A 26,945-nucleotide genomic window follows, 5' to 3' on the forward strand; every position below is an offset into this window, starting at 1 on the left:
ATCGAAGCCAGTCTCAGCTACTTAGTGAGGCTCTAAGCAACTTAGTGAGACCCTGTTTCCAAATAAAATATTAAAAAAAAATAGGTCTGGTAGTATAGCCTGGAGGTAGAAAGCCTTTGGGTTCCACCCCCAGTATCACCAAAATAAAATAAAATAGCTACTTTATATATTCTGCCATACCTGCTAGTAGATTGCATGTCCACAATTGTCAGTAAACATGCTTATACTGGGAACGGGTGCTTGAGTGGTGCTCACTGACGCTGACGCTGACGGGAGACTGGCATCTTCTTCCTTTTCTCAAACACAATGTTTCTCTCTTTACAGAGTAGCCTACCAGGCATCCACCCACATCTGCTTCCTCATCTCCTTGCTTTGCCTATGATAAGATTTTAAAGGATGGAAATAGAATTAGCAACATATGTATGAATTTGGGGGGGTTGGTGTTAGAGATTGAACCCGGAGGCACTCTACCATTGAGTTACACCCCAGCCCTTTTTTATGTTGAGACACGGTCTCTCTAAGTTTCCTAGGCTGGCTTGGAACCTGCGATCCTCCTGTCTCAACCTCAGAAGTCCTGAGATTACTGGCGTGCACTACCACACCCCTCTTGAACTCCTGGTTTTTCACACATGCAGACAGGGGAATAGATAGAGGTGCGTGTGCACAGTTCTGCAGTGTCTGGTGAGAAGATCCAGCCGCAGGGACGTCTCGGGGAAGCAGCGCTCCAGTGCCCGGGTCGTGGCTCCTGAAATCATTCCCCATGGAAAGGCACCAGGGCTTCCAGAAACGTGCCTGGCCCCAGGCTCCACGGGCAACAGCCCAGCTGTGCCTGGGATCCTGGGGTCGCTTTCCTCCACCAGAGATGGAGTGCTAAGGTGATGGGGAGGTGTCACGTGACGCCGGAGCATCTCCAAGGGGCTTCCGCTGGCCAGAGCTGAGCATAGAGGTAAATCAGTAATAAACTACAAACCCACCGAATTGAATACAAATAAACCCCACCGCTCTCCTCCACATAATAAGCAAACGAGTCAAATGCAGTAGAATGCCAGCCAGGGAACAGGACGAGCGATGGAGACCTGGAATCAGGCTGTCCACGCAGCACACTGTTCCACCCACAAGACTAAAGCGGCCGCCACCGCAGGGGGACAGTGACCCCTTGAGAACCGCCCTGCGTGTCACGGCAGGCTTGCCTATGACGCACCACCCCAAGAGCACCACGAGGACGTGCCACAGAAACCCAAAGGCAGGGCCACAGCAATGCTGGGCTGCATTTTAGCACTCTCAGTCTCGAAGACGAGACGGGAAATGGTCGTGGAGAGCCCACGCCACGCTGGGAGCTGCACGGTGGCTGCGCGGCCTTCAAGGACTGCTGGACGGAGGAGCGGGCTGGCCTGGGCGAGGGGCCCTGCACCTTCGCTCACTTACGGGCTTGTTGGTTTTGCTGTGATCATTGTGTGGCGTGACCTTGTTTTTAGGAAATATTACTTAAGTATTGGAAAATAATGGGGCCTCATGTCTGAAACTTACTTTCAAATGACAGAGAAAAAAAATTTAAAGCATGAATTTATGATGTAAAATTTTTAAGAGATACAAAGAGAAATTTAAATATAATAGGAATCTTAAATTCACATGTTATCCCTCTAAGGTCAAATGGAAATAAAGTAAATAAGATTGTGGTAATTCTGAGTAGTATAGTTAATAAAATAGGCCCATTCATCATGTACCAGATCATATCCCAAAGCAGAATACACATCCTCTTCAGTGTCAGTAAAAATTGTGATTATATTAGTCAATTCAAAAAGTAAACCTCAGCTGGGTGTGGTGGCGCACACTTGTAATCCCAGCATTTGAGATGAGACAGGAGGATCACGGTTCGTGGACAGCATCAGCTACTATTTAGTGGGCCCTTTGCAACTCAGTGAGACCCTGTTTCAAAATAAAGAATAAAAAATAAGGCTGGGGGGTGTAGCTCAGAGGAAGACTGTCCCTGGATTCCACCCTAGTACCAGACACACAAAAAAAGTGTGCACATGCCCGTGTTCCCAGTACTTGGGAGGCTGAGATAGGAGGATTGCAAATTTGAAGCCAGCCTTAGCACCCTAGCAAGACCCTGTTTCAAAATAAAAAATAAATAGGGCTACGAGTGTAGCTCAGAGGTTCAATACCCCTGAGTTCAATTTTTTTTGTGAGTGTGTGTGTGGTACTGGGGATGGAACTCAGGGGCATTCTACCTCTGAGCTGCCCCGGCCCTACTTTTTATTCTTTGAGAGAGTCTCACTGAGTTGCAAAGGGCCTCCTTACATAGCTGAGGCTGGACACAAACCTGCGATCTTCCTGTTTCAGCCTCTCAAATAAGCAGCCTTGAGCTAGACGTGGCAGTGCACAGCTGTAACCCAGTTCCCGGCACACCCAGCTCTGCCTGCTCTTTTGGGTTACAAAAGTGTATTTGCAGATTTTCTCCTCCTAAAAATGTTAAAGTACAGACGGGGATGTAGTCAAGTGGTAAAGTGCTTGCCTCACATGCACAAAACCCTGGGTTTGATCCTTAGCACTGAAAATAAATAGATAAATTAAAATGCAATATCATGCTTGGAGCAGTATTGTACACCTGTGATCCCAGTACTTGGGAAGCTAAAACAGGAGACTTGGAGGACCGCAGATTCAAGATCAGCCTCAGTAACAGGGCAAGACTCCCAGCAATCTAGCAAGACTGTTTCAAAAAGCAAAAAATTGAAAAGGGTTGGGGGGATGGGCATGGTGGTGCACACTTGTCATCCCAGCATTCGGGAGGCTGAGACCAGAGGATCGCGGTTCGCAGACAGCCTCAGCTACTTAGCGAGGCCCTCAGCAACTCAGTGGGACCCGTTTCAGAAGTGAGAAGACTTAAAACGAGAGCTGAGGGTGCAGCTCGGAGGTACAGTGCTCCTGGTTTCCATCCCCGATACCACAGTAAAATAAATAAAATAAAACTGCCACTTGCTTCCCTGGGATGAGACTGGTTTCCAGGCTGGGGCTTAAGAGTAGACAGGGAGCCCCCAAAACTGAAATGCCTTGGGTCAGATCACCACTCTCTGCACAACCTTTCAAAATGCGTTGTGATCTGTTAGAGTTACTCTTCTGGGAAGTGAGTATTAGGAATTTTGACGAAGACGTTGACTTTGATGGGTTTGGGTTTGGAATCACTGGCTCTGAACCTGGAAGCCAAATTCCCGCGAGGTTCTAACAGCCTTAGGTTATCCGGCAGTGGCCTGAACGGGCACTGCGCCCTGGGCAAAGGCTGTGCTGCCCGTGGCCCGTGGCCTCCCTGTGCTGTGGGCTTTGGAGTGGTGACAGCTGAAGCAAGTCTTTCCCTTTAGTGCACAGAAGGAAATGAGTCACGGGCAGGGGGGTGTCCAAGCAGAGAGGAGGAGGAGATTCGAGGTTGGACAAGTAAGACTCGAAGGAGAGTTCCTGTTTAGGTTTTTAGTGACTGCTGCCTTCGGGGAATTAAGGAAGAGGAAGAAGAGGGGCCAGCTCTGGCAGTAGCCCTTTTAGAAACCCTGTGAGCTATTGTCTGGCCTTAGGGAGAGGGGAATTGATGGCGTTAATTTGTTCAGGGAATGATGTCGCGGGTTAGGAAGGTTTCGCAACCCAGGTGACTGGCTGCAGGGCCACACAATTACACTTTGTCTTTAGAGACCTGGGGTCCTCGTGGGCAAGAGCGCGGAGTGAATGCTAGACGAGCTGCTGGCTGCCGCCATCAGGAGGGCAGGGCTGGTGTGGCTCGTGGGAGGGTGCCTGCACAGCGTCCACTTCACACAAGCACAAACAGAGCAGAGGCCAGCTCGCTACTGGATAGGAACAGCTTCCAGGGGAGGTCACGTCTCCTAGGTTTGCATGCAGAGCATGGAGAAGTGTGTAGGGCGCCACAGGGTCCTGAGGCACGGAAGGCCAAAGGTGTTCTGTTCCCACGTGAAGGGCGGCGAGGTCTACTGCAAAGCCCACGCATGAGCCAGTGGCCGCCCAGGGGGTGGGATGGGGTGGGACGTCCGCCTGGGTGTTGGAGCTGGGCACTCGAGGTGACCAAGGTTTGACTGTCTCGTTCCTTGTTCGCGGGTCTGGGCCCAGCCTGCACCCTGGCTGTTTACTTAGCTGCTTCACCAGGGACCGTGCCCGGGGCTGAGCGTCCCTTGTCAGGGAGGCCTTGCGGCACAAGTAGAGAGACACTGACATGGAGGGCATGGTAGGCTTGTTTCTATTCTGAGAGATTCTGCCTCGCAGATTTGGCCTGTGTCATTCCAAAGAGAGTCGGGTATCGTGGTTAAGGTCTGTCCTTGAGAGTCTAGAAGAGGTCAGAGGAAGGTGGTGGTCAGGCAAAGGCGAAGGACCCAGCCGCAGAGCCGGAGACGTCAGGGGCTCAGCAGAGCAGAGAACACGAGTTCAGCCCAAAGCCTCTCTCCTCCCTGGGGCTTGCTCAGGGTGGCGGAGCCCTGCAGGAGGCAGTGCTATCTAGGAGAGAGTCTAACCAGAAAGAGAGGATACATGATCAGGCCCTCGTCCCCTTTGCCTTCAGCTGTCATTTGAATAGGACCCTCAGGGGTCAGCTGGAAACTTGGTCCCCAGGGTGGTCCTTTGAGGGGTGGGCCTTGTGGAAGGTGGTCGCCTGAGCCCTCAGGGGGATTCACGCTGGGCTCATGAAGGGAGTCTGTTCTCGTGAGCGTAAGTTATCAAAGAAGAGCCATCCTGGCCTCTGAGTCTCTCTGCACCCCTAACCAGTGCCCTCTTCTTCCGGAGCACCCGCTGCTGCGATGCCGGGGCTGTATTTCATGAAGAGCGCCAGAAAGCTCTCTCCAGAGCGAAGCGGAACCTGGTACCACGCCCTTGGAGCACCGGAACTTTGTAAAGAAACCTCTCTCTATAAAGTGCCTCAATGCCAATGTTTTGTCATAGCAACAGGCAGTGGACAGTAGATACACATTTAAGGCCAGGCGATCTGGAGTCCAGCGCAACTTTTCTTTTTTTAATTGGAAATTGAACCCAGAGGCTATACCTAAGCCTGTTATTTATTTATTTATTTATTTATTTATTTATTTATTTATTTTTGCAATACCAGGGATTGAACCCAAGGGCTTTCTACCTCCTAGCTACACCCCCAGCCCTATTTTTTGTTCTTTATTTTGAAACAGGGTCTCACTAAGTTTCAGAGAGCCTCACTAAGTAGCTGAGGCTGTCCGCGAACCACGATCCTCCAGTCTCCACCTCCCAAATGCTGGGATTACAAACGTGCACCACCATGCCTGGCTTATTTTTTATTTTAAAACAGGGTCTCTCACTGAGTTGCTGAGGCTGGTCTCAAATCTGTGATCCTCCTGAATCAGCCCCCCAGGTACTGGGATTACAGGACCTCCCCACTGCACCTGGCTTGTGTTCTCATAATACCTTCCAGCACCCTTGTCTGTGGGGTTCTGGAGGGGCAGACTGCCAAAAAGCCACCGGCGTCCACTATGTTTACTTGGCTTTTTGTGTGTGTGGTACTACGGTGGAACCCAGGGGCTTTCCTACCTCCGGGCTATACTCCCAGCCCTATTTCTTACTTTATTTGGAAACAAGGTCTCACTAAATTGCTGAGAGCTTCACTAAGCAGCTGAGGCTAGCTTTGAACCTGTCCGATCTCCTGTCTCAGCCTCCCAAGCGCGGGGATTACGAGTGTGCCCACCACGCCCGGCTTGGCTTGGCTCTTTCTGTGATGAGCGCTCCTGGTGCCAGCCCTGGACGCACTTCAGAGAGCAGAGTTTTGCTGATCTGCGTCACGTCTTTGGGGAGTGTTACCGGCGGGTTCAGTCCTGTGGGGGGCAAGTCCACTAGCGGTCGGGGGCCTCAGAAAGATGGGTCAAAAGGCAGGCGGCGTTCTGCAGATCCTTATCTGCAGCGGTTCTTTTCCCCTCTATGAATTCCTTAAGTTTTTAGTTACGACACTTTGGAAAAGGAACCTGGAGTGGACAAAGGCTTCTTGAGCCAATGACACTTTATTATGAAAACCCCAAGAAATTTATACACTTCACCAGTAAAGTTAAGAGAAAGGGGGGAGGTCTTTCAGCTGGCTGTTGGCCCTCGAAGAATTAACTTCTGTTTCTCTCCAAGGTCTTGCAGATAAGCAGCTCCAGGTGGCAGCCTCCCAGGATAGTCAAGGCTTGGGAGCTTCTCAGGGGAATCTTCTTTAACTTTTCCTGGAACTTTCCATCTTTTGGGCTCAGTTCATATAGCAAGTGCGGGGAGATGTGGTGATTCAGTGTTGGCATCTTTTTAAATCTGAAAGCTTAAGCATACTCACAACACAGTTTGGCAGATAGAATATCACAAACAACACCACAAGGTTCTTTGTTCTAATTGTCAGATGTATTTCCTTAACTGCTGAGCACTCTTTTTTAAACAACAAGCCTATTAAAAGAATCCACTTCCCTGTCACAAACTCTCTGCAACCTGCTTCTAACTTTCTAATTCCTTTCTTTCCCAGTTGGGACTTTCTTATGATAAGCTCTTCTTCATGCAAAAATGCTTTTCTTACTCTTACGGTATTTCTTTTCCTTCATACATATATATATTTAGAATGTCTGTCCTTTATTCTGTCATATTCATTTCTAACTATGCGGCCATTTTTTCTGTCTCCTGGGGTGCTCACACTGAGGTAAAAGTTAACAGTCTTTTTCTTTGGGTCTATTGTATTCGGGCAGCTAAGTTGTTTCTTTAAGGTCACACACAAAGTTTTTCTCTGTCTCTAGGCAGGATTTCAAGGGTGAATAATTATTTTGAACTGAGCTACTTTTGCCAGAGTGATAGATAGTGATGAAGGTCGGAGGCCATTTGTGATTGCTGCAGCTGGGGTGCTTATCACAGTACCTGAATTCTGGCCAGTTTATTGTTGAGCAGAGCCAAGGACGTTTAGACAAATTATTAGAAAGTTTATCTCCACGGACTCAGTTTCTTTTTATAGTCCTAATTTCACATCACTGGAGCAATTCGTGTAGAAAGTTAAAAGAAATAATAGTGAAGGGTATCTAAAAGTGGGGGGTACTTTGGCCAGAGACGATACCTCCTTCTCGGGGCATTTTTGCCGATTAACTATGTGGAGTGGGGGTTCTCAACACATAGATGCCGAGGCAGCAGGATGTCTTGGCAGGGGAGCATCTCTGGTCACTGCTGTAGGCCGTCCGCGAGAGCTATGTGGTGTCCAGAGGAGACTGGAATGGCGCTTCACATGCGGCTCCCTGTCCAGAGTGGAGATGGTTCTTTGTGGCCAGTCGCCTGGTGTCTCTGCCCGGCCAGGCTGGAGGGGACAATGGGCCCCTCCGCTGAGCCGTAACTACACGCTCCATACTCGCCCCAGTTGGCTAGATCAAAGCATTGGGACAAGCCTTTCAGAAGAAGGATAAAAAATCATATCGACTTCCTACCAAAAGAGAGAAATCAGCAGACATACGTTCAAGGAAAAAATGCTGTTTGTCACGACCAGAAAGGAAGATGTCCCTTTAAAGATGTCCCTTATCAGAAAGACACAATTCAGATGCACACTGTCCCTGATGTGAATTTCTCAGCCTCATGGGCACTAATTCTTCTTCTCTTTGGTTAGCAAGCTAACATTATTCCTTCCCAGGGCAGTGGTTGGAGGAAGAGGGAACGTGTCAGTTTGAAACGTGCCCGCTGTCAGCCGCCGGAAGTGGCCCCACAGCAGCCTGCGCCTGTCACCCCTGGGCGGTCTGACATCTTCAAGGTCCCTGCAGAGAGTGACTGTTTGGCTTTTCCAAACCATACAGTGACATCTCCAGGGTGCACCAGCAGATGGACAATCTGATCTAAACCAAGAGAACAGAAGAGCAGGGCGTGAGGACTGGTTGGGAAGAGTCCAGCCCTTCCTCCTGGGTGCAGAGACCACAGCACCCAAGTCAGAGCGTTGTCCAGTGTGTGGGGCGCCACCCTGTGGTGCGCAGGCTGCCAGGGTTAGCTGGCGCACTGGGGCAAGGGCAGCTTCATGCACTGGGTGAGGAGGAGGGGTGGGGCTGAAGCCACCCCAAAAGAAAAGCCCCCGCCCAGATGGCGCACCCCTATGCTCTGCCTAATACTCAAAGAAGAACCAACCCGAGTTCTTCACAAACTTCTTCAAATATTGGAAGAGAGGCGTCCTCCCCATTCATCCTATGGGGTCAGATACCCCCAGACGCCAGAACTGGACAACTGTATCGCAAGGAGCTTTCCCGGGCTACCGTTGTGTGGACAGGTGTCCTGAGCGAGCGTGACCACCACTGGCTCCTGGCGCATCTTTCCACCCCAGGGCTGCGGCACGTCCTCTCCCATCCTGATCCCACTCTCGGGTTAAGACATGTTTCCTGGGCTTATTTCTACATCATCTGAACTGAAACGCAGAAATAGTGTATAGGTGACTTTACTCCTCTTCATGCCAGACCCCAAATCACTCCATTTCACACCATTCTTTTTAAGTTTAATATATATTTATATTTTATATACTTTATTTTATAGTTTTATATATATTTGCAGTATTGGGGATTGAATCCAGGGGCATTCTACCTCTGTGCTACCACCCCAGCCCTATATTTTTTCTTTATTTTTGCAGTACTGCGGTTTGAACTCAGGGCCATTCTACCTCTGAGCTATACCCCCAGCCCTATTTTTATTCCTTATTTTGAAACAGGGTCTCACTAAGTTGTGGAAGGCTTTACTAAGTAGCTGAGGCTGGTCACAAACCTGCGATCCTCCTGTCTCAGCCTCCCACAACATTCTTTTCTAACTCCCTAGAGAAAGGTCCCTGTGTTCTACACATGACTTCATAATATATTTTTCTTTTAGTTTAACTTACTTTCTCCTTTCGATTTAGTTAAATCTAAACCTTTAGGTTTAAACACCTTTCTCTTGTCAATTTTTTTTCTGCTTTTCTTCCGTTAACCTCTTCTTTGTCTTTTCCTTGTGCCTTCAAACATTCCTAAGTTTCTGTCTCCCTAGAGAAAGGGCGTCTTTGGGGTGCTCATTTCTTTCTCCTTCCACAGTCACTGGTGTTGCTTTGGAAATAGGGTGAGTGTTTCACTCAATTTGATGACACACAGGTTCTTGGGCAGGTGGGAAAGAAGGTGCTTCTACCAGTCCACATGCTATGTCTCAGCAGACATTCTCACTGCTGTCATCCAGAAAGCCTGACCACACAACCTAGGGGAAGAAAGATATATTTGCTCACAGTTTTTTAGAGATTCCAGAATTCAGTCTATGTCAGGTCGGGTCTGCGGAGCTCTGGGCACAGCAGCAGGAAGCAGAGACAATGAGAGAGTGAGACTTTGTTCTCACATCACGGAGGCCAGAGAGCAAGAGGGCCAGGGGATTCAAAGAGGAAAGCACAGTCCCTCAGGCCACACTCCAGGGACCCGCCTTCTCTAGTCACACCCCGCCTGCCTAGGTGACCAGCTAGTAAGTCCATTACAGTGGGCTTATTCACTGATAAGACCACAACCCTCATGATTTAATCACATAAGCTCTGAAAATTAATATGTGAGCCCTCCAGAAACCACTATAACAGTGTCTGTGACCTGCGAGGAAATGGGAGCCAGAAGGTGACAAGGGCTCCTGAGTGTTTTCTGTTACCCTCCCTGGTTCTTGTGCGGTCAGACTCTTTGACACATAGACTTTCCCCAAAGAATCATTGCTTGAGATGTCATCAAATGGGTACGGGATTTTCGTTTGCTTTCTCATTTGTGACACTGCTTATAGGTATTATTTCTGCTGCCTCTGACTCCTAAGAGAGCTCCAATTTTACAAAGAAGGGCATGCTCATCTGTACCAAAGGGGTTCAGTAACCAGCTGAGGCAACCCAGTGTTAAGAGAAAACTTGGGATAGAAATCCCTAATCGAAGGCTGAATTATGATACCTTACTCACTGGGGAATGTTCCCATTTAAAAAGAATGTTTTTCCTTAATAACATTTAAAGTGTATATTTGGACTTTGGAGAGGAGAAAGCTAAAAGTTCAACAAGCGTTCAGCTGGGCACTGTGGTATACGCCTTTAATCCCAGTACTTGGGAGGCTGAGGCTGGAGGATTGCAGGTTTTAAGCCAGCCTCAACAGCTTAGAGAAGCTCTCAGAAACCTAGTGATATAAAAATAAAATAGAGTTGGGGGTGATGTAGCTTGGAGGTAAAATGCCCTTGGGTTCAATCCCTAATACTACCAAAAAAAACCCAAAACAAAAAAATAAAAAATAAAAAAATAAAAACCACCACCACCACAAACAAAAACCAAGCCATTCAACTTGGATAAAATAATAGGAAGAATTTTAAAAATAGGCAGGTCATTTTTAACCCCTTTTTTTTTTTGCCTCTGCTGTTGGTTGAGGAAGCCCTGCATGAAGCTGAGTGAGGTGGAGAATGTGTCATCCCAGAAGCTCAGGAGGTGGAGACAGGACGATCCAAAGTTTGAGGCCTGAACAATTTAGCGAGACCTTGTCGCAAAATAAACAATGAAAAGGGCGGGATGGAGCTCAGTGGCAGAACACTTCTGGCATGCACAAAGCCTTGGTTTCGGCTGGGCGTGTCATCCCCGCGCTTGGGAGGCAGAGACAAGAGGATGACAGGAGGATCGTGCTGGTTCGAAGCCAGCCTCGCTGGCTTAAGAGACCCTGTTTCCAAAAATAAATAAAGTATAAAATAGGTCTGGGAGTGTAGCCCAGAGGTAGAAGGGCTTCCAGGAAGCCCAGTACCACAACACACACACACACACACACACACACACACACACACACACAACAAAGCCTTGGGTTCAATCTCCAGAAATGAAAAAGAAAATAAAACAAACAAACAAGCAAACAAAACACCCAAAAAGAGAAACACTGCCTGTATCACTGGTCCCAACACCTTCTGAGCCTGGCACACCATGGTGCACAATAGCTCTTTCACGGTGCCCTTGGTCACAAGAAATACCTTAAGTAGCAACATTCCAGCAAGTTAGTGAGAGCCATGCCCTCACAACCAGGTACACATAAGTCAAAATTTAAGAAACATTAGGCCAGGCGTGGTGGCGCACACTGGTAATCCCAGCGCTTGGCTGAAACGGGATCGCACAGGTACAAAGCCAGCCTCAGCTACTTAGACTCTCAGCAACTTAGTGAGACCCTGTTTCCAAAAAAAGTATAAGATAGGTCTGGAGTGTAGCCTGAAGGTAGAAAAAGCCCCTGGGTTCCACCCCCAGTACCACACACACACACAAATTAAGAACCATTTCATTGGACCTGTAATTAAGCAAGGCACACGCTCACAGAGGCGCACCATGTTCTATACACAAGCGCTCCATCTGCAGAATCCCCGGACACGGCCACCCGCACTTCCCGGCCCACCTCGACTTTTGTTCTTGCTTTTTATTGTGATTGCTAAGGAAACCCCAACTCCACAGAGATGACACATCATCTCAGGCACCAAGCTGCGGTCTTGTGCAGAAGTTGTGAGGTCCTCAAAAATGAAAAGCATCTTAAAGCCAGGCGTTGTGGCACACGCCTGCAATCCCAGGACTCCAGAGGCTGAAACAGGAGGATTGAATGTTTGTGGCCAGCCGCAGACACTTAATGAGGCCCTTCACAACTTAGTGAGACCCTGTTTCAAAATAAAATCTAAAATAGGACTGGGGGGGGGTAGTTCAGAGGTAGAATGCCCCTGGGTTCCATCACTAATACAAAAAAAAAAAAAGGGGGGGGGGAGGAAGGGAGAGTCGTAAGCTGGGGCAGTGTGGCCCTCTGGTCCCAGATAAGGAGGAGGCTGCGGCAGGAGGATCTCAGGACTGGAGAGCAGCCCGGGCAACATAATGAAACTCCACTGAAAACAAACCAACAGACACAGAGTGGCCTGTGGAGGACGGGGAGCTCTGGTGCTGCTAGGGGCAGGCTCACTGTCTCCTCCCGCCCCCGTTGGTCACTTTTGCCAGGAAGTGATTTATTTTATAGGATGCCCCCGGGAGCCGAGTCCGGCTGTGTGGGCTCTTCGTGTGTGTCTTCCTTTCATTCATTTTGTTACCATCGTCTTTTTTATGTTCTTCCGTCTAGTTTCTTGGTGCTTATTCATCTATTTTTTTTCCTTTTCTTTTTATTTCTGGATGCCCCACCACCACCAGGCTGCAGCCTGGCACACCACCACATTCTCTCTCTCCTCCACAAGCTGTGGCTACAGCTTCCGCCAGCCCGGAGTGCTGGGCAGGACCACCCCGCCATTCCACTCGCCCGGGAGCAGAGAATCCTCCTTTACAATGTTAATCCCATTATTCCTACTGAGTCTGCTGTCCCAGTCAATGTGAACGGGAACCAAGAGGGGAGGGGGCTTGGACCAGGGCAGATGTGCTGGGGCTGGAGTCTGTGGGTGTGTGTTCAAGGCGCCTCCTAAAACTCTTCCAGAATTATCTTCAGGCTGGTTTTTACAACACCTCCTTTCTTAGGTGGTCGTCTCCTCCTCCTCCTCCTCCTCCTCCTCCTCCTCCTCCTCCTCCTCCTCCATCGCTCCCTCTCCCTGGCCCCTGGTTCCCGAACAAAATCTCTTCTTCTATGTAGTAGATCACCTTATGGGTCAGACTGTGTCCTTAGTATTTTGGCTCTTTGAAAAATTAAGACTTAATTTCCAGAAAGAAGCTTTGCCCCCATTTAGCATGCTGGAGCTCACTGGCCTCTTCTGGCCCAGCTAGAAGCTTCGCTGTCAGCATGTGGACATGTAAGTGCCACACTCTTGTGTCCTTGCACACAGCTCTGCAGTGTACACAGGTGAGGCAGCACCTGTGCCGTGCCAGCAGGGCAGGGCTGCGTGACTCCTGCTCCTCCAGCTTCCAAGTCGGATAAAACCGAAACACCGCAGGAGGCAGAAATCTCGTCACCTCCTTTGTAGCTTCCAGCTGATTCCTCAAAACCTGTATTCAGACCAGAACAGCCCCTCATTAATTTACTTACAGCCTCATGGACAGACAGGAGGACGGAGCAGTCTGAACCCACTCTCGGGATCACAGCCACTGCTGTTTACTGGGAGATTTGTCCAGCCATCTGGAGCCTTACGTCACGGAGAACTTGAAGACAGTTGTAAGCAGCACTTTATTAAAGTTACAAACATACTTTTTTGGTATTGGAGGGTAAACCCAATGGTATTCTATCTCTGAGCTACAGTCCATGGTCTATTTTATTGTTTTAGTTGGAAACAGTCTTGCTAGGTTGATGGGAGTCTCGCTACTTGCTGAGGCTGCCCTCACACTTGAGATTCTCAGCCTCCTGTCTCAGCCTCCCACGTACTGGGATCACAGGTGTACGCCACCATGCCCAGCAGCAAATATACCTTTCAACTCAGTTGTGTTAGGTCTCTGTCTCCCTAAGGCAGCTGTGCAGGATATGTGTCCTAGTCATGGGTGCATTGTTTATAATGATAAATATTTATCATTGAAAATATCGATTACTGCCAGGGGTGGTGGGGCATGCTTGTAATCCCAGGATTCGGGAGGCTGAGACAGGAGGATCTGGTTTCATAACCAGCTTCAGCTATTTAGTGAGGCCCTCCACAAAAAAGGGAGACCCTGTTTCAGAATAAAGAATAAAAATTAGGGCTGGGGGTGTAGCTCAAAGGTAGAATGCCCCCTGCGTTCCATCCCTGGTACCACACACACACAAAATCGATTACTGAGGGCATAGAGACAGGACAGGAATCACAGTCCGTGATACTGTGAAATCTGCTCGGCTGTCAACGAGAACACAGAGGCTCACCTGCACTGACACAGACCTGCGAGAGGAGGAAAGGCAGAGAGAGTGTGTGCAGGAGACACCCGATGGTGCTCAGAACTTCCTGGACAGCGGTAGGGCCCAGCGACCCCACCCTCCGTGTACACCGAGAGAACCGACACACATCACACTGGGGTCTGCAACCTCAGACTAACCAACCAGTGGGAGCCACTCGGATGCCCCCACCCCACCACAGCAGCACGAGGTGTGGTCCACCCTCTCAAGGGAGCCTGGCTGTCAATGAGCCAGGAACGAACTGATGCCCACGCAGCGAACAGACACAGACAGGGGTAACGTCACGCGTAGTGGAAGTCGCAGGTGCGCAGTGCCACGTGTCGTAGGATCCATGAGATGTCCAGAACAGGCCACCAAAAGCAGATGGCAGGTGACCTGGGCTGGGGAGGTGCAAGGGAAGGAGGATGACTGTGGACGGGAGAAGGGGAGAAGGGGACAAGGGCTTCTTTGTCCCGTGAAGAGCATGCTCTGTAGACTGTGGTGATGAGTACTGCCCTGATGCACTAAGAGCCACTGTGTTCTCCCATTCATTCATTCATTCATTCATTCATTCATTTTTGTGTTCTGGGGACTGAATCCGGGGGCATTCTTCCTCTGAGCTACACCCCCACCACAGCCCTTTTTATTTTACTTTTAAATTTTAAAACAGGGTCTTGCCAAGTTACTGCACACTGGCTTTGAAGCTGTGATCCTCCTGTCTCAGTCTCCCAAGTACACAGACTACAGTTGTACACCAGCACACCTGGCAAGTTCTAAACTTTAAGATGGCAACTCTGATGGTCTATGAATTATATATCACTAACGTTGTTATTAAAAATTAAGACACAGAGAACAGCCGACTTTTGTCACGAGTGTGTGTGCCCGTGGGAACCTGCAGGGGAAGGCCCTGCCCAACTGGTCACTGAGGCTCGGGCATCTGGGGGACCTCTCACATCCTCAGACACTTTTTATCATCGCATTACAGCCTGTGCTGATTGGACCTGTTCTAAGTAAGTATTGCCCTTGTCATTAAAAAGAAAAACTGTTGAGGGAAGAAAGAAAAAAGAACTGCTTGTCAAGAGTGAGGCTTGAAGTCGTGCGTGGTGGCACACGCTTGGGATCCCAGCATTCGGGAGGCTGAGACAGGAGGCAGGTTCACAGCCAGCCTCAGCTACTTAGTGAGGCCCTCTGCAACTTAGTGAGACCCTGCTTCAAAATAAAGGTTAAAAAGCTGGACATGGTGGTGCACGCTTGTAATCCCTGCGCTTAGGAGGCGGAGACTGGAGGATCCTGCAGGTTGAAGCCAGCACCTTAAGAGCTGACAGCTTTGCCTAACCCACGAGCTTGGCTGGGGGACATTTTATATTCAAACCATAATAATCACCAAATGTGGGGAAAATATAATCAAAACCCAAGTCCTCCAACCCCAAACACCTCCCCACCAAAGGAACAGAGAAAGACGACTGCTCTTAACTGAATGAACGGGAAGCCAGGGCGTGGGGCGGAGGCAGGGAGAAGCCGGCCCTGGCCCCCAGGCAGCAGAGCCCGACATACCTGATCTCAGGAGAAGCGCGGGCGAGGCCGCCACAGCGCGTTCCTCGCGCAGAGCTCGCCCGCATCCCTGGTGATCACGGTGGCATCTTGCCTGCTTTTATCCACAGGACAAAGAACGCTCCTCCAGTCTCCGGACAAGTCCGTGGGCCACAGCCAGGTGCCTGGCTCACACCCAGGTGGCCTCCCTCCCAGGCAGGCGGAGGGTGGCTCCTGGCTCCCGGGTCCTGGAGAAGGACGCTGCTGGCCCGTTCTGCCAGCAAGGCTTTGGAAAAACCCTCTCTCCTATCTCAAAGAGACAGAGAAGGAACTTACAATGATGATTTTCTAGAGAAGTATCTCTAAGAAGGGAATGTCTTATTTTATTTTATTTTGTTCACCAGGGAAAGTAGGTTTTTAAAGCTTTTTGTCCCCGTCCCCCCCCCCCCCCCCCCCCCCGTCACCCTTATGTAATGAAGTCTGTACCAGAGGGAGGGGCTGTTTGTCATGCCCGCCCACCACTCCTGCCCACATTCTCACATTCTCGCCACCTGGGAATAGGCGGCTGCAAAATCCCACCCAGGGCAAAACCTGTGAGCAGCAAAAGCCCCGCGGAACTGACCTCGCAGGTGTCATCTCACACGTGCTGAAGATGAGTCGACACAAGATAAACAAAAATTAGTAAGTCTTTATGGAAAATGTTAAGCATGTACAAAAGTAGGAGGTGAGGGTGGCCGTCCCGGCCCCCAGGCCAGCTCGGGGCTGTCGAGGTGGGCGGCCTTGGTCCGTCTCCTCCTCCGCCTGCTACCTGTCTGCAGAGATTGAGAAACAAACCACAGGCTTCCTGTCTTTTACCCACACGCAGTTCAGTGTATGATTCCCCAAAGTAAGAACTAAAAATAACAATACCATCACCAAACCTAAGCAACAACAGTTATTCCCTGGTATCATTAAGTAGCCAATCAGTTTGAATTTTCCACCTGTCATGAACGTGCTTTAGCATTTGTTTTTGCTTGTCTCGGGATCCTAATAAATCCCAGGCATTTCTCATTAGCTCTTCTGTATTCTAACCTGGGAACATTTACGTCTTAACAGCGTGTGTTCTGAGGAGCTAAGTCGCTTGCTCTGTGGCCCCCCATAGTTTGGGTTTTGCTGTTCACCTGTTTCTATTGAATAGGTGATTTTGCTCTGAATGTTCTGTGAGGTGCTCATTGGACTCAGCGGCTTGGCCAGATGAAGGGTTTATTTTTTTCCACTGGATATGTAGGAATAGTGTGGTCCTCCATCGATAGGTATAAAATTATTTTAAATAGCAATAGAGAGGAAGCACCGGGAATACCCATCTATAGGGAATTAACTGAATCATTATGGTATGCACAGACAATGGACTATTTTACAGCTCTACCATTCTTGCTATATTTTCAAGATGCATTATTACATTAAAAAGTGTCAAAGCTGGGTGTGGTGGTGCACACTTGTAATCCCAGAATTTAGGAGGTTGAGACCGGAGGATCGCGGTTCGTGGACAGCCTCAGCTACTTAGTGAGGACCTTGGCAACTCAGTGAGACCCGGTTTCAAAATAAAGAATAAAATATAGGGCAGGGAGTGTAGCTTGGAGGTCGAATACCCCTGGCTCCCATCCCCAGACCCGCAAAAAAAAAAAAAAAAAAAAAGTGCAAAAGAGGCTGGGTGCAACAGGGCATGTGTACAATCCTAGTACTTAAGAGGCGGAGACAGGAGAACTACGGGTTCGAGTCCAAACTCAGCAAGTAGTGAGACTTAAATCAACCTAATGAGACCCTGTTTCAAAATAAAAAGAAAAAATAGGGTGGAGGGTGTTGCTCAGAGATAGAATGCCCCTGGGTTCCGTCCTCAGTACCACCAAAAAAAAAAAAAAAGAAAAAAAGAAAAAAAAAGTACTAAAGAGGCTGAGCATGGTGGCATGTGCCTGTAATCTCGGTACTTGTGAGGCTAAAACAGGAGGCAGGAGGATCTTAGGTTCAAAGCTAGCCTCAGCAATTCAGCGAGGCCCTCAGTAACTTAGTAGGGTCTTGTTTCAAAACAAATAACAAACAAAATTGGGCTGAGGGTGTAGCTCAGAGGTAGAATGCCTCTGGGTTCAATCCCTGGTACCAGGACACACACACACACACACACACCCTTTGGTTCCCTGGTCTTCCCTGCACAGGTGGACAAAGACCTCTCTCAGCTTGGACATCATACTTTTATCCAAGGAAGGGAAGCATAGTGTCCAGAGAGGAGATCGCAGCTGGTGCGGTGACACACGCAGCAATCCCAGTATTTGGGAGGCTGAGACAAGAGGATCACAGGTTTGAGGCTCCCTTCGGGAATTTAAGGAGGTCCTTCAGCAATTTAGTGAGACTCTGTCTTATTTTTTGTTGTTGTTTCTTTGGTGGTACTGGGGTTGCTGGTAACCCTTCTACCTCTGGGGTACACTCCCAGACCTATTTTTTATATACTTTTTTATTTTGGAAACAAGGCCTCTTAAGCCAGAGCGTTGGCTTCGAACCTGCACGATCCTCTTGTCTCCGCCTCCCAAGCGCAGGGATTACAAGTGTGCACCACCACGCTTGGCACAAGACTCTGTTTTAAAATTAAAAATAACCAGGCGTGGTGGCACTCACATGTAATCCCAGCATTCGGGAGGCAGAGACTGGGGGAATCACAGTTCACAGACAGCCTCAGCTACTTAGCGAGGCCTTTTGCCAACTCAGTGAGACCCTGTTTCAAAAAAAAAAAAAGACTAAAAAATAAGGCTGGGGGTATAGCTCAGAGCTACGTAGAATGTGCCTGGGTTCCATCCCTAGTGCCACTAAATACATACATACATACATACATACATACATACATAAAAACAGGACTGGAGTGTAGCTCAGAGGTAGAATGCTTCTGGGCTTAACCTCTAGTATCTCACAAAATTAAAAAACAGAGCAGGGGCCCTACTTTCAGAGCAGCCCAGGAGTGAGCAGGCTGGGCGCAGCTGCAGGGCCTCCCTCCCTGCTGGCGGGAGCCGTCCAGGGCTCAGGAAATTGTACGTCCACTCGTGGAGGCAAGAATCCAAGTCTCTCTCTTCCCAATACGTCAGCAGGAGGAGCGAGTCATGAGGAAGGCGTGGGTCTCGTGTTCGTCAGGCACCGTGCCGGCTTTGCCCACAAAAGACAGCCAGTTGCCGGCCAGCCAGGCTCTGAAAATACTTTGGGTTGCTGAGTAAAAACAGATGTCGTTTCCTGTCACAGACAGCCCTAGCCTCCCGGGTCCACCAGCGGCCCCGTGCTGCGTCCGCCCGGTCTGGCTCGCGTGGCTGAAAGAATTGAAAAGCATCCTGCTCCATCAGGGGACCCGCGTCGCCGTGCCATTATGGAGTCCCTCCCTTCAGTCGCAGCTGCCAACGTGAGGCCAGGCTCCCCAGAATCCTCTCAGGCGCTCAGGGCGGGCTCCAGAGACCGCTCTGCGGGGAGCGAGGGCTTTTTCTTAAGTGTGGGGGCTGGGCTGCGGGTGACACTGACTACCCCTTGGCACCCACCGACGGAAGCCTTCCCAGGTTGGGAAGGTGTCTGCTTCCTGGCTGGGAGGGTTGATCTGGGAGCTCCCGCCAACCTCACGCCTTCTGGTACCTGAACACCTTGCCGTGGGCCGGGGACAGTTGCGTGGCAGCCCCTCGTCCCCCTGTTAAGCCTCCACCCTTCTTACCCCACTGCCAACTCGCCCGGGCACGCACACACGGTCTCTCCTCTCCACCTGGGGCACTCCAGCGTGCCATCTGAAGGGTTTTACTCGGAATTGTATTTCTTTGACAGTGTTTTCTTTCTTTTTTTCTTGGTACTGATATTGAACCCAGGGGCATTCTACCTCCGAGCTACTGCCCCAGCCCCATCTTACTATGTCATTTTGAAACAGTTTTGCTAAGTTGCTGAGGACCTCACTAAGTAGCTGAGGCTGGCGGGAGCCTAGGATCCTCCTGTGTCAGCCCTCCAAATACTGGGACTCCAGGCCGGTGCCACTGTGCCCGGCTTTCTTTGACATCTTGCTAGTCTCCCCCTCGTAAAGCACAAGACCAATACTGATGCCGTCTTTGGGCAGCCTGAGCTTGATGTATGGGGAGTGGCCCCAAGGCCGCAGCCCTCCCGGCATCACCAGGGTCCTCCCCCAGCTCTGCTCGGCTCAGCTCTCACACCCAGCGGGAGGCGGGCCTCCTGGGTCACCCTGGCTGCTCAGGAAGCTGAGAGGAGAAAGTGGCCTAGAACCCCCCTCCCGGTGGAGCAGGGGCAGCAGGAGGGGTGCCGGGCTCTGCCTGCGCACGCTAATGAGCCAGCGCAGGCCTGCGCTTACTTATTTACAATGACTTACAGATGTGTGACTGATGGCTATTGGACCACTCTGGAGAATGGAGAGAAAGCAACGGCTTCCACGTGCGTTTCCACCTCAGAAATGAATTAGGGTTGGCAAGGTGGGATGTTGAGAGCGGCTGGGGCCTCGCTCGGTGTGTAGGTCAGGCGGTCACTGTCATGAGGGCGCACAGCTGTCCTCAGGCTGGCAGCGGTCGTCTAGTGGCTCCCCACACCCACTGGCAAGTAGCTTCTGTGCGTCTCTTACTGGATTTGCAAATTATCTTTTTTTTTTTTTTTTTTTGCTGTACTTGTGATGGAACCCGGGGGCATTCTATCTCTGAGCTACACTCCCAGCCTTATTTTTTATTCCTTATTTTGAAACAGGGTCTTACTGAGTTGCAGAGGGCCTCACTAAGTAGCTGAGGCTGTCCACAAAACGCAATCTTCCTATCTCAGCTTCCTGAATGCTGGGATTACAAGAGTGCGCCACCACGCCTGGCTAAATTATCTGGATTTAAGGAAAACTAACCCTTGCAAAGTGGAGGGCTGACCTGGAAAGAAGCCTGCCGGCACCACAGGTGCTGGCCGTCCTGCTGCAGGAGCCGAGGGAGCCGCGGACAGCGGTGCTTCCTCCCACTCTGACCGCGAGCGCTTCTGGCCAGTCCACAGGAGAACAATGGCGCCCGGTCAGGTCTGTGAGACTGCCAAATCCACAATGATCAGGGCTGCACCGTGCACACGCGTGACAAGAACTAGGGACGTCCCGTGGCCTCAGTCTGTGCGGCAGCTCAACACACTCGTGAATAGTGCGAGACCATTACCAGTAGCAAGGAGGGCTAAACACTTGGAAAGAAAAACAAATTTTTACCATTTGAAGATCCAGGTTAACAGTACATTATAGAGCTGGGCGCAGCGGTGCACGCCTGTCATCTCAGTGCCTGGGAGGTTGAGACAGAAAGAGAAAAAGTTTGCAGCCAGCGTTAGCAACCTACCAAGACCCTCAGCAACTTAGACTCTGTTTTAAAATAAAAAGTCAAAGGGGGCTGCGGTGTATCTCGGAGGGAGAACTCTCCTGATTCATCCTCGGTAACACACACACTTCACTAGGTGTGTGACAAACTCCAGACGCCTCTTGAGTGCCAATTTTAGTCAAACACCACAGAGTCAACAGGGCCAACTGCACAATGGCTGAAATACAAAGAAAATAACCACGTGGAGAGTAAGATGCATTTCTTTGTGGCAAAATCCTGCAGAATGTGTGCTGAAGCGGTGCAGAGGGCCGGAGCACGCAGCACCATGCGGAGCTGCGGAGGACAGATGTGCCCTTGAAAACTTACTGTAAAATCATTTCAGAATTACAGGAAAATAGCAGGAGTACAGAGGGCCTCACACAGCCTCCTTCCCCAGCCGCTGCCGAAACCCAACCAGGCACAAGTGTTGAAGTGAATCAGTGCTGGCCCCACGCTCAGCCCGCTGACTGGCCCGTGTTCTGTGTTCTGACCAGGGCCCTCTCTCAGGACCTCGAGGGGCATTCACCGCGGCACCCGGAGCCCTTGTGGGTCCTGATCGGCACACTTTCTTTTTTTTTTTTTTTCTTGTGGTAATTCTTTATTAAGTGTTAGATAGAAGTCAATAATAAAGTTGCCCCAGACCTTTGTGGGAATATTTTAATCAAATTCACTAAGTTATTTATAAGGTTAATTCAGATTAACTTCTTGTTTTTTTTAATTTTTAAAATTTATTTTTATTGGTGCATTGTAATCATACATCACATTGGAATACAAGACTTGAGAGGATATACAAGCACACATCATCCAATTAGCCCTCATCCAGTCCCCATCCCATTCCCTCCCCCTCCCTCGATCCCATGCTTGTTTGGTGATTAACTTTGATAAATATGTTTATGTACCTCCTGCTTTTTATTTTTTTATTTATTTTATTTTATTTTTTATTTTTATTTTTTTATTAACTTATTTTTTAAATTGGTGCATTGTAGTCATATATCAATCACATTGGAGTACAAGACTTGAGAGGATATACAAGCACACATCATCCAATTAGCCCTCCTCCAGCCCCCATCCCATTCCCTCCCCCTCCCTCCATCCCACGCTTCTTTGGTGATTTACTTTGATACATTTGTTTATGTACCTCCTGCGTTTTAAAGAGGCTCCGTCCTCCAGTATCACATACCCTCTGATTGGTCACATTAGTTGCTTCACTATAGGGCCCTTTCTATAGCTCAACCTCTTCCTGTTGCCCTTTTCCTCCTAGTTATTGCTGATTAAGAGAAGTGTCTGATTTATATTTTCTGCGATATTTCTCTGTGCATGCTGCGTTGCAAGTACCGATCCCACTCTTGATGGCCCCAGTAGTGGCCTGGCTACTCAGTGGACTGATCCAGACCTCGCTGGCTCAAGCAGCGGCCTTGCCTCACGGGAGGCCCCAGTTCTGGTCTCGCTGGCCCCTGTACCGGTCTAACCCCTCGGCAGGCTCTGATCGGCACACTTTCAAGAGTGCTGGGCGGTGCGTTATTCTTTAGAATGTCTTCCCACTTTAGGACTGATGTGGTTTATTATTATTATTGTTTTGCGGTACTGGGGATGGAACCCAGGGGCACTCTACCTCTGACCTACAACCCCTACCCTGTTCTTTATTCTTTATTTTGAAACAGGGTCTCACTGAGTTACGGAGGGCCTCACTAAGTAGCTGAGGCTGTCCGCAAACCGTGATCCTCCTGTCTCAGCCTCCCAGGTACTGGGATTACAAGCCTGCGCCACCCAGTGTGTTTTTCTGCTTTTGTTTTTCCAGGAATGGACTGAGATTGTGCCTGGCAGTGGAATCACAGAGGTGATCCTGGTCATTCTGTGCATCACGCATGTGTGGGGTCAACAGGCCTCAGAGCTGACCATGATTTCCTGGGCAAAATCTCACCAGGCAAATTCTCCTCGAAAGTCATCCAGTTTCTTCCTGTAATTAACAGTTATCTTGTGGGGAAACGCACTGCAAAGATCCTGTTTCTAATCAAGGTAGCCGTGTGTCTTCATTTATGGTAATTGTTATATTCTATTTGACAAATGAAATGCTAAAAGATTTATAGCCCTCCCCTGTATCTTAAGGAAAGTGCACTACAGAATATTCTTTTTTAAAAATTTTATTGGTGCATTATATCCATACATCATATTGGGGTAAAAAACTTTTGTGTACAGACATGTACACATCACCGATTTAACCCCAACCCAATTCCCACCCCATTCCCTCCCCGTCCCTCCTTCCCTTGCTCGGCTTAGTGATTGACTTTGATATGTTTAAGTACATTGTGTGTTTTAGAGATTTTCCTCTTCCCCCCTCCTTTCTCCTCCTTTAGGTTGTCTTGTTTGCTCCTCCATAGGATTTCCTTTTTCATCTAGAGTTCCTCCTATGACCCATTTCTCCCTAACTCTCACATATTAGGGAAAGCATCTGATTTCTTATTTTTTGTGACTGACTAATCTCACTTACTTAGCATAATGTCTTCCAGTTCCATCCATTTCCCTGAAAATGATGTAATTGAGGTTTTTTTTTTTTTTGATGGCTGAGTAAAATTCCACTGTGTACATATCCCACAGTTTTGTAATCCATTCATCTGTTGATGGACATCTTGGCTGGTTCCATAGTTTGGCTATGGTGAATTGTGCAGCTATGAACATAGATACACATGCATTAGTTTGGTAGTTTGGTTTCCTATCTTTTGGGTAGATACCCAACAGTGGTATTGCTGGATCAAATGGTAGATTTGTTCCCATTCTTCTGAGGATTCTCCATACTGTTTTCCAAAGTAGTTGCACTAATTTGCAATCCCACCAACAATGTCTTAGAGTTCCCACTTCTCCACATCCTCGCCAGCATCTGTTGTTGTTTGTGTTTTGAATGATGGCCGTTCTAGTTGGAGTTAGGTGAAATCTCAGGGTAGTTTTGATTTGCATCTCTCTGATTGCCAGTGATGTTGAGAATTTTTTCATGAATTTATTGGCCATTTGAATTTCTTCTTTTGTGAAGTGTCTATTTAGTTCATTTGCCCATTTTGTTATTGGATGGTTTGTTTTCTTAGTGTTGAGTTTCTTGAGTTCTCTGTATATTCTAGATATTAGTCCTCTATCGGAGGGGTAGGTGGCAAAAATCTTCTCCCATTCTGTTGGCTCTCGATTGAGGTTCTTGACAGTTTCCTTTGCTGAACAGAAGCTCTTCAGTTTCATGCAATCCCACGTATTGATTCGCCTTTTAATGTGTTGTGCCTTTGGGGTCTTGTTGAGAAAGTGTTTATTTATACATATGTGTTGCAGTGTTGGACCTATGCCCTCCCCTCTTCAAGGAGCTTCAAGGTCTCTCGTTTGATTTCCAAGTCTTTGATCAATTTTGAGTTGATTTTTGTACAGGGTGAGAAAGTGGGATTAATTTTCAATTTTCTGCATATGGTTAACCAGTTTTGCCAACACCATTTGTTGAAGAGGCTATCTTTTTTTCCAGTGTATGTTTTTGTCCCCTTTGTCAAAAATCAATTGGCTGAAAGTGTGTGGACTTGTTTCTGAGTCTTCTATTCTGCTCCATTGGTCTATGTATCTGTTTTTGTGCCAGTGCCATGCTGTTTTTATTACAATGGCTTTGTAGTATAGTTTAAAGTCAGGTTTTGTGATTACTCCTGCGTGGTTTTTGTTGCTGAGAACTACCTTGGCTATTCTGGGCTTTTTATTATTCCAGATAAATTTAAGGACTGATTTTTCTATGTCTGTGAGGAATGAACTTGGTAGTTTAATGGGCATTGCATTAAATCTGTAGATCACTTTTGGAAGGATGGCCATTTTAATGATATTTATTCTGCCAATCCATGAACATGGAAGATCCTTCCGTCTTCTAAGATCTTCTTCGATTTCTTTTTTCAGTGTTTTACAATTTTCTTTGTAGAGATCTTTTACTTCCTTGGTCAAGTTTATTCCTAGGTATTTTATTTTTTTGTGGGAGATCCTGAGTGAAAGTGTTTTCTGAATTTCTTTTTCAGTGGATTTATGGTTGGTGTACAGGAAAGCTTCTGATTTTTTAAGATTGATTTTGTTGGGGTTTTTTTTTTTTGGTGGTACTGGGGTTCCTGGAAGCCCTTCTACCTCCGGGCTACACTCCCAGACCTATTTTTACATTTTTATTTGGAAACAGGGTCTCCTAAGCCAGCGCGCGCGGCTGGCTTCGAACCTGCGCGATCCTCCTGTCTCTGCCTCCCAAGCGCGGGAATTACAAGTGTGCGCCACCACGCCCGGCTTTAAGATTGATTTTGTATCCAGACATTTTGCTGAATTTGTTGATCAGTTCTATAAGCCTTTTGGTTGAGTTTGTTGGGTTTTCTAAATATAGTATCATGTTGTCTGCAAATAGTGAAAGCTTGAGTTCTTCTTTTCCTATTTGTACTCCTTTAATTTCCTTCTCTTGTCTTATTGCTCTGGATAGAGTCTCAAGTACTATATTGAAGAGAAGTGGTGATAATGGACATCCTTGTCTCATTCTGGTTTTTAGGGGGAATTCTTGAAGTTTTTCCCCATTTAATATGATGTTGGTGGTGGGCTTATTGTAGTTGCCTTAATAATGTTGAGATATGTTCCTTCTATTCCAATTCTCTGCAGTGTTTTTATCATAAATGGATGTTGAATTTTATCAAATGCTTTTTCAGCATCTATTGAGATGATCATGTGGTTTTTGTCTTTGATTCGGTTTATATGATGAATTACATGGATTGATTTTCGTATATTGAACCAGCTTTGCATCCCTGGGATGAACCCTACCTGGTCATGGTATATGATTTTCTTGATGTGGTTTTGAATGCGTGTTGCTAGTATTTTGTTTAATAGTTTTGCATCCAAGTTCATCAGAGATATAGGCCTGTAGTTTTCCTTCTTTTAACTGTCTTTATTTGGTTTGGGTATTAGTATGATATTGGCTTCATAGAATGTATTTGGGAGAGTCCTGGTTTTTTTCTATTTTGTGAAATAGTTTGAGGAGTATTGGGGTTAGCTCTTCTATAAAGGTTTTATAGAATTCACTTGGGAAACCATCTGGTCCTGGGCTTTTCTTTGATGGTTAGCTCTTTATTGCTGTTTCAATCTCTTTGATTGTTATTGGTTGGTTTAAGTGTTTTATATCTTCTTGACTCAGTTTAGGAAGGTTGTATCTATCTAGGAAGTTGTTGATTTCCTCCAGATTCTCCATTTTGTTGGAGTATAGTTTTTCAAAGTAGTTTCTGATAATCCTCTGGATTTCTACGCTGTCAGTAGTAATGTCTCCTTTTTCATCCCTTATCCTCATAATTTGGGTTGATTCTCTCTTTTTTTTTTAGTTAGGTTGGCTAGTGGTTTATCTATCTTGTTAATTTTTTTTCAAGAAACCAGCTTTTGGTTTTGTTGATTTTCTGTATTGTTTTTTATTCTTCATTTTGTTAATTTCTGCTCTAATTTTAATAATTTCCTATCTTCTGCTGGCTTTGGGGTTCAATTGTTCCTGCTTTTCAAGGGCTTTGAGGTGTATCATTAAGTTATTTATTTGAAGATTTTCTGTTTTTCTTATGTGAGCACTCAGTGCTATAAATTTTCCTCTTAATACTGCCTTCAAAGTGTTCCAGAGGTTTTGATATGTCCTAGACATTTTGATATGTTGTATCTTTATTTTCATTTGTTTCTAGAAATTTCTTGATTTCACCTCTTACATCTTCTATGATCCATTCTTCATTCAGAAGTGTGGTGTTCAGTCTCCACATGTTTATGTTTCTCTTGGTCTTCTTATAGTTGATTTCTATTTTCATTCCATTATGGTCTGAAATGACACAGGGAAGTATGTAACATTTTTTTAATTTGCTAGTGCTCATTTTGTGTCCCAGGATGTTATTTATTTTGGAGAAGGTTCCGTGAGCAGCTGAGAAAAATGTAACCTCCGCTGTAGTTGGGTGAAATATTCTATATGTGTTCAACAGGTCCATTTGGTTAATGGTGTTCTTTAGCTCTGAGGCATCTTTACTGACCCTTTGAATAGATATTCTTAAGAGTAAATTATCGACTTCCGGGAAAATGGCGACCGAGAAAAGCGGGGCTTAAGAGCCCTGCTAACAACCAATCTCCATTACCACAAAACCAGCGCCTTTCATAGCCAGAAAACACCATCACCAGAAAAACAAAAAAAACCACCAGGCTCCAGAGAGAATGCGGACTGAGAACAGAGCTCAGGGCCACAGAGGAGACACACGCGCCCGAGGACGCGGTAGCAGCGCCATACTGCCGGCGGCAGCGGCGAACTCA

The sequence above is a fragment of the Muscardinus avellanarius genome (assembly GCF_963383645.1).
Source record: "Muscardinus avellanarius genome assembly, chromosome: 2".
NCBI lineage: Eukaryota > Metazoa > Chordata > Mammalia > Rodentia > Gliridae > Muscardinus > Muscardinus avellanarius.